Consider the following 12,863-nt stretch of genomic DNA (forward strand, 5'->3'; position numbering starts at 1 on the left):
CTCCCTCTCCCTTTCTCCCCTTCCTTCCCCACACTCTCCCCCTCCCTCTTCTCTCCCCCTCCCTCATCTCTCTCACACACACAGTTTCACAAATGCTGAGCTAACAGGTGTATGCCACCACACCCACCTACTGCACCTACTTATGCTTTTTTAAAGCTAATGCTATTTCTGAGTTTCACCCATCGGTGCACTCACTCACCAATTAACACTGCTGTGTCTTAGAGATACAAAAATGAATTGAAACCCAGCTTCTGCCCTAAGGGAGTGTGTAGTCTCAGAGATAATGGTATTACAGAATATGAGATCATAAGAGAGTCCCCGACCACGAGTGAGTTAGTGGCTTTATAGAAAGAGAAATAGAGAGATCCATGTGATGCTCGGGGCCACCTCAGAACTCCAGGAAGGGTCCCCAGGAGTAAGAAGTGGTTGGTCCCTTAACCTTGTACATTCCAAAACAATAACATTGTGAGCGGAATGAGCCTTTATTCTTTACAAATTATCCAGTCTGTGGTGTTAAGGTACAGCAACAGAAACAAACTAAAACAAGTACGCTGAGCTTTGATGAGCGGATTGTGACAAGGAACAACCTGTATACACAGTTGTGCTGAGCAAGAGGTTTCTGCAGAGCCTTCTGAGATAGGAAGTCTGAAGCTGGAGGGCAAGAAGGCAAGACCCTGAGGAAAGTTGAAACCAACTTTTTACATGGAAACCTTGTAGCAGATGAGGAACCTAAAGAACAGTAACAAGGATGCTGAGCTATTCTGATGCGGGGGAAGATGTGCTTAGCACTGTTGCCAGGAGTGCGACCTTCAGAAGACTAAGAGTCATTCCTTGCCTCTTTGTGTCACATCCTGCTTTTAGACCAAAGGAGAAGAGAGATGAATGAGAGATCTCAGATGCAGGTTCAAGCAGGACGCGGAGACTTATAGCTGGGAGGGTGGGGTGTATTAGAAGACTTATTAACACCATGGATGGACAGACTCCTGAGGAGAGTTTGGGACTCCAGCATCAGAGGCAGCCAACATGGGAAAGTCTCTGAAGCGGGACTCATGGGCACATGGCAGAAGTCAGGTCAGGGGACAAATGTCCTCTTCACTTAGCTCTCTGGAGAGGGGCGATTTTACAGCATAAACCTGCAGCCAAGCTCTCCGATTCCCACGCAGGAAACCGGAAAGGAGCTGGAAACAAGATGTGTGGCTACCAATACCTGCTTTGATGTAAACTCACCCCCTAAGTCCCAGAACCTGAAAGTCTGTTCATTAGCGACCCACAGACAGTGCTCTCAGAGGGGTAACTGTATCTGCAAGAGGAAGGGCTGCTTCAGGCATCACAACAGCATTGCTAAAAGTGCTAAGATACACTCTCCAGCCAGGCAGCATTTACTTCTCCGTAGCCGAGAGACAGGAGTCAACCATGCCTCTCTACTGCTTTCTCCACTGCTCACACCCAGAAAAAAAAAAAAAAAATTATCTCATAATTTCCAGGGCAATGCGAAAACCTGCCCTTGCAAAAACAGCCTGATCTTCTCCCTGATCCATCTTGTGAACAACTATCTGTCCAGCCAGGAACAAAACAAAAGGAGCTAAGAATTCAACTGTAGATGTCTGCTTCCTGGGGAAGCAGGCTCCCTCAGGTGACTTCTTCCTCTTTGCTGGCTCACTTCAACCTTCCTTTGATGGTCTCCCAAAGGCCAGCATGGTGCTGTCGCTGTTTTAACTCAACCTACTGATTCCATCCCCCCTCCCCCCCCCACACACACACACCAGTTCTCTGCAGGAGAGGAACATGGGGCCCCTGAGCTTGTAGATTCAACAAGCATTTCTAGGGTGCTGGAGCTGGAGCGCCATGGGAGAATGCTTGTGCTTCCTTGTGTGCAGTCCTTGGTTTAATCTCCACAGTGCTAAAAAGAAAAAGAGAATTCTATACTTAGATGAGGAGTTTTTTTTTTTTTTTTTTTTCTGACCTATGAGAAGAGACAGACACACAGATACTGTGCTTGTTAGTGAGTGCCAGAGAAAAGCTGGATTTATTCAACCGGCTTGATTAGTGAGTTCCCGACAGCTACCAGAACAAAATTCACACTTGGGCCACCACGTCTGTTTACCTCACGGTGAGCCTCCACAGAGAGTCCAGATAATGCTTGCTGTCCTTATCAACACTTGCCAAATGTTTGGATAAATCAAGATGTTGTTGGAAATCCTTTCTCTGTTGTCTCAACGGAAACTGGTGTGGAATGGAACACTAGTGGATCATGTTCCATTTCACGGCAATGTGGCTTCCACAGCCAAGACAAGGAGAGGTGTTCCTAGCAGTAGATGTTTTTGTAAGGACCTAACTCAGCTAACCTGGCATCCTCCTCTTTGGTTCTATGTGTGTGTGAAAACCAAGTCTACCCTTGAGTTGAAGGCTCGTCAGAGACTATGAAAACAAAACACTGAGGAGAGACTGGAGTTGTCCACCTGTAAGTAATGTTAATCTCAAAGGACTCCCAGACAGGCCCAGGTCAGAGAAAAATCCAAGAGAGGCTTGTGTACGGCAGAACCATAGGAGTCACTGTCACTGTCTTACAAAGCCAGCCTATGGGTTCCCTGGCTCTGACTTTGCACCATTTGGGTATTTAGCCTCCTTGAGATCCTCTGGGCTTTGTGTCTCATCCTTAGGACCTGGGAGAATATTGTTCAGTTCTGATTCTTAGATTTTTGACAGTCAGCACTGGCCTTGTGCTGGGCCTAGAACTAACTTTCTCTCTCTCCTCTCTCTCTCTCTCTCTCTCTCTCTCTCTCTCTCTCTCTCTCTCACACACACACACACACACACACACACACACACACACACGAATAAGGTCTAGTTTCCAACACAGAGAGTTGGACAAAAAGGGAAGATAATGCAACATTACAACTAGAGAACAGTTTTACTAGTTTTCTGAACTTTTGGCTAACTATGAATTCATTCAGCTTCCTTCAGATGTCCAGTTACAACTTGGAGAACCAGAAATGCCCAATCCATTTTGCTAATCAGGCCCCAAAGATCATTGAGTGAGGTAAATATGCCTTTTGAAAAATAGCTTCCAACAGACGAGGCACAAACATCTGCTCCTGGTGACAGATTTTCATATTGGCCTCTCTGATTATGCATCATTGCCCATCTTGTGGTAGATTCAACACAAAGCAGGCACCTCTTATTTCCCACAGATCACTCTTCTTTTTCATGGATTTGTGTGTGTACGTGTGTGTGCGTGTGTGTACATGTGTGTGATAGAGATGATGAATTAGTTAGGACCAATCTAAAACATGCGTCATCAATGATGGTATTATATGGCCATCAGAGGCACGAATAAAGTCAAAGGAATTATCAAGACTGGAGGAAGGCAGATACAGCTGTCCTTCAAACACAACTGAACAAGCAGCCTGTCTCTGCCAGAAGTCTCTTGATCACACAGGTCTTGACAACTACTTAGTCAGCATCATTGGAAGTAGCCAGGGGAAGGGCTTCCCAGGAGGAGGGCATAGCACACATGACCCTGCATTGCAGTGAATGAGCGCGTGACTCAGCATAAGGAGACTCTACAGTGAGAGGTGAGAGGGGCAGGCAGCTTACCTGAACTGCCTGAATCCCAAACTGACGTTCTGGATCCTAGAAAAAGACCCTTTTCTATACTCTTAAGGATGGAGTCCATCCTTAAAGAAAGGGAATAAGTAAGAGAGGTGAAGCTTGCGGGCTCCGAGTTAGCACCCGGCTGAGTTCAAATCTTTAATAGCTGTGTGGCCCGTACTTAACTTGACCATCTGTAGACAAGGATGGTGTCTACATCCTGGTACAGGTGTGAGGAGGATCTGAAGTGATGCGTGCAGTGCACTTGTCATGGTTGTCATGGTTCCTGACATGGAAAACTCAGAATGCTAGACTCAGTCTTTAGTGATGTCCTTTGTCTCCTGAGGTCGTCACTGTTACCCCTTCCCACACTTGCCATGGTGCCCAGGACTTAGTCACCAGCCTTGATTGCTACATATCCCTCTTCCTTATGTGTTGCTAATTTTTAAACGTCCACTGCCCATTAAAATCACCAAGACAAAATTGAACTCTCTAGTGTAGGGCCCACGACCACTCTCAGTTTGGATGGTCCTTACCCCTCTCACCTCTCCTCAGGCTGAATCACGAGCTCATTCACCGCCATGCACCTCATGTGCTATCCTCTCTTCCTGGGAAGCCCTTCCCTTGGCTATTTCCAATGAGCCAGGCTAAGTAGTTTCCAAGAGATCTCTGTGTGATCAAGAGATTTCTGAGAATTCTGCTGACCCCACTCTCCATTCTGAGTTAGATGTTGCTAATAATTCATGCCCCTGTGTGCCTCTCTCTGGAGTCCTATGTCTTGGAAAAAGACCCTCTTCTGTATTCTGGATGAGGTCCATCCTGAAGGATAGACGATGCAGGAGAGAAAGACACGTATGGGGTCTAGAGTTCAAATCTTTGCTCTAACATATAGTTGTATGGCATGAACAACCTGACCATCGGTAGACTGCGATAGTCAGCATCTAAGTCCTGTCACATTCTCTTTATGTTTCCTTTGTGATTGTATTCTGAGTTTATTGTCACCAATACTGCATTCTCAGCACCAAGCATAGAGCCAGACAGACATACAGGAGATGTTTAATTAGGCTTACCTGCCTTAAGTCAGCAATGATATTTGTTTGTGGAGTTCCATATTTAACAATGTAGAGAGATGCCAGACGGTGGTGGCGCACACCTTTAATCCCAGCACTTGGGAGGCAGAGGCAGGCGGATTTCTGAGTTCGAGGCCAGCCTGGTCTACAGAGTGAGTTCCAGGACAGCCAGGGCTATACAGAGAAACCTTGTCTCAACACCCCCCTCCCCCAAAAATGTAGAGAGATGAAAATGAAACGTGAAATCAATCTCTTTCTCCCTAAGTGAACCAGCTGTGCATACAATGCTTGACCTTGGCCACTACAGTCTAACCAATGGGTCTGCCTGCACCACAGATAGAGTCCAATGTTACAGATAAAATATCAGATCTTAAGTCTGGATGGCTACTTACCAAGTCCCTCCTTTGTATCATCTCTGCTAACATGCTCAACCTCATTTTCCTTGCCCAGGAACAGCGTTTAGAATAGTGCCCATAAAATACAGAAGTACCTTCGAAATTCAGCCTGTGTGACATCGTCATGGTTACCGCTCAAAAATGATAAATACCTTAATCTCTAAGCCATTGTTAGTCCTTGCTCCTGAATATCCAACCGTTGTCTGCTACCGGCTAATTCTAGTCACAGTTTCAGTTGGTTTTTTTTTTTTTTCTCATGTCTGGAAATTGTATCTTAGAATGGGACCTGACTGGATCACAAAGCTTCCTGTACTTCCCCTCCTCCACCTTCATGACTTTGTACACTCACTTGTGGCCCAGCACTGCCCTCAGAGGTCATGCTGTGGGACCAGGCTACAACAATAACTTCTATAATAAGTTCCTCAGGCCCAGGTAGGGAAAAAAAAAAAAATCCTTGGGTAAGACAACCTGTCCTTTCTCAAGTCAACTATTAGTGACGTAAGTCATAAAGAGAATTCAAAATTGACCGTGAGAGGGAAAGGTCACATTACTGTCTATAAGAATCGGGTCTTTGATCTTAAGGATGCATAATGATGCATATATTAAAATACTTCCTCCTGCTTGTACTTAGTAACAAGTTGCCCAGGGACTCATGTTAATTATCATCTGGGGATACTACTCAAAGGGCACAGCCCTGTGAAAGCTAATTGCTAGGGTCAGGTGATACTGGGCAGACATGTCAAAGTGAGCAGTATATAAATAAAGTAATCACAGGACTAGAGCGCACAGGCTATGGACACACCATAGAGGTCTCATGGCATAGCACAGGAAGGAAGAACCGTGGCCTTGATGGGATTTTCCTATTCCTAAAGTCTGTCCTTCTTCCAGTGGTGTTTTTAGTGGCTGGCATCACCTAGGGTAACCAGCATTTAGAAGCCAGAACATAAACCTGAGACAAGCGGAGGTTAGAGATCCTCTGTTCCTTGCACAAACATTTATCAAGCACTCGCTGAACATCTGGCACGGCCACAGGTCCTGGCCCCAAGTCCCCATAAGTCCCTGGCCCCAAGAGAAGGAGGATTGCAAGCTAATAAGGTGGTGAGAGCATCTTCCCGGGAGTGCTTAGGGTACCCTGAAGGCCCAGAGAGAGAAAGGCGTGCCTAAGCTGCCTGGGGATACACGGGAAAGCATCTCTTTAATGACATAGCTTTTAAGCTGAGTCCTGAGCACCTGTCTTGGCTGAACACTAGGAGAAGGGGCATTCCCAGCGAAGAGGGAAAGCAGGAGCTGAGAATCCTTGTCCACTAGGAAACAGAGGCAGCTCAGATGACTCCGGATCTTCAAGTCCAAGCAAAATGAGTGAGGAGGGCCAGAGAGGACCATCCTTTACAGAGCTGGGAGGTCAACGGGGGCAACAGGCGACAGGTCAGAAGCAGGTAGAACAGCCACAAAGGTTCCTGTTTGCCGGTGGTGGCCACTCGTAAATAGACCAGTCAGTTTCCAAAGCATGACAGCCTGAGTTCAACCCACGTGACAGAAGGAACAAGCTGACTCCAGTGGATGGCAGTTAACACCCCAGTAACATTTATAACACTACTGCACCCATCAGTGTATCTCATTTGGGTCCTCACTGTAGCTCACAGTGTTCACACGTGGGTAAAACTATTAATGATTTTTCCTCCCCTCGGCAGCCTGCATAGCACAACACCTTCCCGTACTCTGGAAACGAGCAAACAGGAAGGATACGTCCTAGTCAGTACCACCTTGACTTCTCTATGTTCTCTAACCAAAGTTACAAGCAGAACTCTATTGCCATCAAGTTCCGGTGGTCACTCGAGAGCAGTAGCAACAGCCTATACTATTTTGTGGTTCTCTAGGATACCCTTGACCTAAAGCTTAAGGCAAGGTGTCCATGCCGGGCATTGAGCTTTTTATCTGGCCACCTCTGGCTTCTGGACGATGCACTATCCCCCTGTGTACGGCTACTCAAATTAAACTCAATTTTTTATATTTGCAGGAAAAACCTATACACATATATTTGTAGAAAGCCTATAAAATAGGTCTTTCATACAGATTTTTTCAAACATCCTTAGTATTATTTCTCAGCTACCGTGTTCCCCGCCATCCCATCCCCCACTCACCCCGCTCCCTGCCCACCCCATCCCTATCCCCCATTCACCCCGCTCCCTGCCCACCCCATCCCTCCACCCCATCCTCCACATACCCCATTCTTCGCCCACCCCATCCCCTGCCCTACCCTCTCATTTCTCTCCTCACTTCAACCTCCCTTCCATTGTTCTCTTTTTCCTTAACACCACCCTTGAAGTACAGTGTTCAACATTCACCAGTGTTCAAGCATCAAAACTGATGTTTCTACAGCCTCCCACAAAGTGTAACTTTTTACTATTTAAAGAGAGAAATAGAAGGAATGGAGGATTTTCATCCTCAAGATGAGCACCGCCACCCCAGCCTGCCTGCCCTCCTCTCCATCCTGAATCCCTTCTGTGCTGAAATCCTACAGCCATGCTTTCCGAAGCAGCCCTTCCCCACATCTCAAGCCCTTCCCCACACCTCAGCACTGAGGGGCGATGGGTGAGACCTACTCCAGTCTCGCGAGAACAACGTTGTGATCCTGAGAGCGAACCCAGCTCTTCGTGATTGGACTCCATCAGGGGCTTCTAATCTGCCTCTCCCTGGAAAATCCTCTGAGTCCTAAAGAGTCGGCCTTCAAGAGTCAACCAGGAAGTCCTTTTATAGCTTCTTCTACTTCTTCTGACAAAGCAAAGCAGTAAAATTACCTGTGGCCCTTTGGTCCAGAGGCTGTGTCAATGCTGCCGGGCTTCTCCGTCGGGGGCTTTCTTTTCCCCTCTATAAGGACATAAGAGCTTTTCTAGTTCAAAATACAACTGTAGTGTACATACTGCTTTATGATCTGATTTTTTTTCTTCTTAGTGTTTTGTAAATTCTTCCCAAAATCTGTTTTAAAAACAACTGCAGCATACTTTTAAATCGTGTGTACTGTTCTAAGATACGCTTGTGTTAGTTACTGTTTTATTCGTTTCCTGCATTTCCGTGGGAAATGCAATGGTCTGGTGGCGTCTTCTTTGTGCACAATCATCTTCAGGATCAATTCCCATGGTGACGTTTCTTGATCAGGAAGTGCTCACTTTTAGCATGGTGCTAGATAGCTCTCTGTTGTGGATTAGGTCTAATGCTTGTATTATGTTAATTGAGTCCCCAAAATTACACGAAATCTGCATGTAAGACACTTAGGGTCCCTGTCCCCAGTTAGTTTTCATTGGTAAATAAAGGGGAAGAGTGGCCCCAGGATCCTTCCTGTCCATTGAGTCTAGGGTAGCTAAGATGGTGAGTAAAATATCCAGGAATATCGGAGTGGAGGTGTCAGCCACGTGGAGGTTTAGGAGTGGCCCAGCCATTGAGTTGTTTAAGGCAGAGTAAAATATAAGGCTGTGTCTGTATCACTCATTCAGTGTATCATTCATTCAGGATCCCTGAACACTGGGGTGGGTAGACGCTGCCGCCGCTGGGTCGATTTGAGTAGAGGTTCGTTGGCGACAGCTTTCCATCGCTGCGACAAAATACCAGAAAGAACAAACTCATGAAGAAAAAGATTCATTTTTGGATCATTGTTGAGGGTTCTGGCCCGTGAGGAGGTGAACCCACAGGCGTTAGGCCTTGAGGAAGAGGAGCACATAGAAAGAGCTTGTAAAAGAGAAAACTTACCATGTCACATGGTGGCCAGGAAGTGAGAGACAAATGGCCAGGGGTCTCAAGGACACAGTCCAGTGACCTGAAGAGCACCCACCAGGCCCCAACTCATTCCTCAAAAGTGCCAAGGAGGGGCTAAGCCTTTAATGCGTGTGCCTCTGGGAAGGTTTTAAGACACAAACTGTAATAAATACTAAAGCAATTTCACCAAACATTTTCAGGTGCATGTTTTCATTTGATTGAGGGGAGGTTATTGCTATTGCTTAAGAATTTGGTTATTTTTAGAGAACTAAACCAATACTAGTTTTTGAAAACTGACTAAACTAAATCTGTGTGTGGCAATAGATACCTATAATCCCAGCACTTGGGAGGCTGAAGCAAGAGGAACAAAAGTCCAAGGCTGCCAGGCAGAGGTGGCACACACCTTTAATCTGAGTGCTCAGGACACAAAGGTGGGTGGATCGTTGTGAGTTTGAGGCCAGCCTGGTCTACAGAACTAGTTCTAGGACAGCCAGGGCTACTCAGAGAAACCCTGTCTCGAAAACAGACAGTTCAAGGCTATCCTGAGTTATATAGTGAGGTTCCATCACACACACACACACACACACACACACACACACACACACACACACAAACGGTTTATTATAAATTCCAGATGGCAAAGATAAGGATATGGGCGCATTGGTACCGCATGGTACCCATGATAGATGCTGGATTTTAAAAACCAGACCCATATGTCTCTATGAGTGCTTTTTCATCAAATAAGGACAGAGAAAGTTGCATGGTGGCTCACAGCCCTGCCTGCACAGTAGAATCACCCCGGGAGCTTGGCAAGGTTCTCGAAGCTTGTACCCAGTTTAGACCAACTGAATGAGAGTCTTGGAAGGAGGAGCCTTCCTGGCATTGGCAGGGATCTACCCTGCAACAGGAGGAGGAAGAAAAAAAAAAATCCCCCAACATGGCAGATAACTGAGAAAGAACAGGGAGTCATGCTGCCTCCCCCTAATTACCATGCAGACTCTGACACAGAGGGCAGTAGAAACCTCAGCAACTGGGAATCCATAAGGGCTTGTGGCTGGGTTTCAGGGGCATCTAAACTGAAACAGTCAATTTAATGTCTTCAAAGCAGGGTGTTCTCATCTGCGCCCAAAGTGCCCGGCCTTCAAGGAAACTCTAGCATTTCATCATCCCTATATGGAAACCAGGACAACAGAAGGCAGGATAATGGATCGATCGGCTCTGCCCAAGTCAGAACTGCTTTTATTTGCAAGGTACCAGATTCATACTGAGTGCAGAGACAGGCCGATAACGACTTAATTCACATGGAAATGAAGACATCATGGGCTGTGCCTTTATTCATTCCCACAGGACAAGGGCCCCCCTGTAACTGAAGTATATTATCTGGCCTTTGACAAAAACTGCTTGCAGGGACTAGTACCTTTGATGGCAAGAGGCTCCTATCTTTGATGACTAAGCCTTGGGGAATCTCCCTGTGCCCAACAGGGAAACCCAAAATCACAGCAGTAGAGGTTCCCACGAGCATCCCACGCCAAGGACAGGAGCGGCACTGTCTGTTTATATTTATTTATTTTTTACAAAATGAATGTTAACACTTCAGCGATATATCCCTGCTTGTGCTCTCAAATGGGCAACATGATATTTTGTAAAGTAAATTCAGTATGCACAGGCCATTCGTTCCTGAAAGAAATCTACAGGAACCTGAATCAGACCCAACCCCCTCCCCCACCCCCCACCTCCCCGCCCCAGCACTGGGCACAGTATGCCAGCTCATCAGTGTGAAGTCTTGAGTCTCTCATCACTGAGAGGTGGCCGGCTGCCAGCACTGCTTCTGGCAAGATTGGCTGGCAAAAAGTCCTCAGCCTTGTGGGAAAGGAAGGAAGGAGAAAGAACCCTAAAGAAGAGCACTGGAGGCTACGCAGCTCATAGCCCCTGTCCCTCACCTGTGGGGAGGAAGTCTGGTACAACGCCCCTTATCCAAAGCTGGAACGTGTCGTGACACTCGGAGGAGAGTCAGTAATATGAAATGGATCTGCTAGTTACAGAGCTGCTAATATACAGACGAACAATAGGCTTGTCGAACACAGAGAAAGGAAACAGGGGAAACCCAAACTACAGTCATCACCTGTAGCTTCCCCGTAGAACTTTCAGAACAAGCCACACCCATCCCCACCCTCCTAGGGACTAGGCAAACTGGTCTGAAGGGCTTTGCACCCTGCCAGACTTGACTCAGTCTGTTTCACTCCACGGTATTGCCCGCCTTTTACTAGGTGGGGCTAGGGCTGTGACAATGAATCAACTGGCTTCTCGGCCTGAAGCTGTTGTTATCCGTCAGAGGAGCGTTCCAGGAGCGCATTACAACAGCAGAGAGAGAGAAGAGCCTAATCAAGCGCACCATAGCTGCCGTTGACTCCGAGTGGACGGCATCATCCTGGAGTCCGTGCTTAAAGGATGAGTGCGGACTTGCTGAAAAGACAGGTTTCTGAAGGCTTTGGTAGATGACTAGCATCTGCAAAGACGTGATGCCAACGGACACGACTGTGGTTTGGTTTATGGGACGTGGGGTGCAGGGCAGAGGCGTGGAGACAAGAGAAGGGCCAGGCAAAGCCACTGGAAGGGTTCAGGCTTCTCCTGTAATGATGGTTGCTGGTGACTCCTGACCACAATAGCTGAGGGAAACAACTCGAAGGAGAAAAGATGTATTTGTTTTCACAGTTTCACAGAGCTTCAGTCCATCGTGGTGAGAACGAACACACAGCAGGCACGCGGCAGGACGGGACAGCAAGGGCTGTTCACCTTGCAGGCAATCGGGAAGCAGAAAGTGTCAGAAATCAGGGGCCAGATACAGTCTTCAAAGGCCCAACTCTAATGGCTTAGGTCCACCAATTAAAGCCACCTCCACTGCCTTCCAAAATAGTGTCACTGGCTGGGGACCAAGCACGCCAAACAAGACATTTCAGATTCAAACCCTCAACCGCTGAGAAATGCCAAAGTAAAGCCTGTTGTTTAGGAAAATAGCCCTAATGGTGGTGTGAATAATACAGGGAAAGCAGTTGATTAGGGGACGTAAAAAGATGAGAAGCTGGGCTAGAGGGAGCCCAGTGAGGGGACTGAGGGCAGAGGCATGGCCAAATCCTCTTCTTTCCCATTACATCACTGCATTTGGCAGGTGGGGTTAGAGGACCATGGGATTGACTGGTCAAGGGGTGGGAAAGTCTAATATCAACCTCCCACTCTCTGGTCCCCTTCATGTGTTCAGGACTGAACACATCCTACTTCTTTCAAAACTTAGGCTGCTTGTACATGCATACGCACACATACACAGGCGCGCACACGCATACACTCGCACGCGCACACACACATGAGAGCACACGGACGCCCACGGAGGACATTGATATCCTGCTTTATCGCTCTTTGGCACAGCTCCTCTCTCTGGACCTGAAGCTAGGCTAGCAGCAAGCAAGCCCCAACCATCTTCCTGTCTTCACTTCCCTCGGAGATGGGAACACAGGACTCTGCCTAGCTTTTTACACGGGTGCTGGGATTCAGACTCAGGTCCTTACGACTGAGCACGAGCACCCTTACCCATGGAGCCACTTCCCCAGCCTACAACTCAGGCTTTTTAATAAAGGATAGAGTGAATCAGGGCAAGTTCACCCTTGTGTTCTTATCCCAGACCCTGAGAATAGCATCCCTCCCTCTCATCAGGAAAAGCATCTCCCCTCACACAACTCTTGGGAAAGTCACCATGCCTGGGAAGATTGATCATGTCACCTGCAGACCTGGGTTGGTCCACCACGACACTTCCTCTGTCAGTATCTGGAAACTGTATTATGTGATCCGTATTTCTTGTGTTACACATGGAACCCCAACCTGCCCTGTGAACTTCTGTCAAATTTCCTGTCGGTGTTCCAGCACTTTAAAAAGGTAATCCCCCTGTGAGGGTTAAGATAGCCACTGCCAGCCGGGCGTGGTGGCACACGCCTTTAATCCCAGCACTTGGGAGGCAGAGGCAGGCAGATTTCTGAGTTCGAGGCCAGCCTGGTCTACAGAGTGAGTT

The 12,863-nt window shown here is 47.3% G+C and overlaps 1 long non-coding RNA gene across 1 annotated transcript in view; it reads right to left on the reverse strand.

The window, feature by feature from the left end:
- LOC110335420 overlaps positions 1 to 12,863 on the reverse strand; it is a 20,448-nt gene that overhangs the window by 5,250 nt on the left and 2,335 nt on the right. The window contains exon 2 of the long non-coding RNA XR_002381171.1: positions 11,465 to 11,472. This is a non-coding gene — a long non-coding RNA (uncharacterized LOC110335420). The remainder of the gene's footprint in view (positions 1 to 11,464; positions 11,473 to 12,863) is intronic.

This window comes from Mus pahari, chromosome 18 (genome assembly GCF_900095145.1).
Source record: "Mus pahari chromosome 18, PAHARI_EIJ_v1.1, whole genome shotgun sequence".
NCBI lineage: Eukaryota > Metazoa > Chordata > Mammalia > Rodentia > Muridae > Mus > Mus pahari.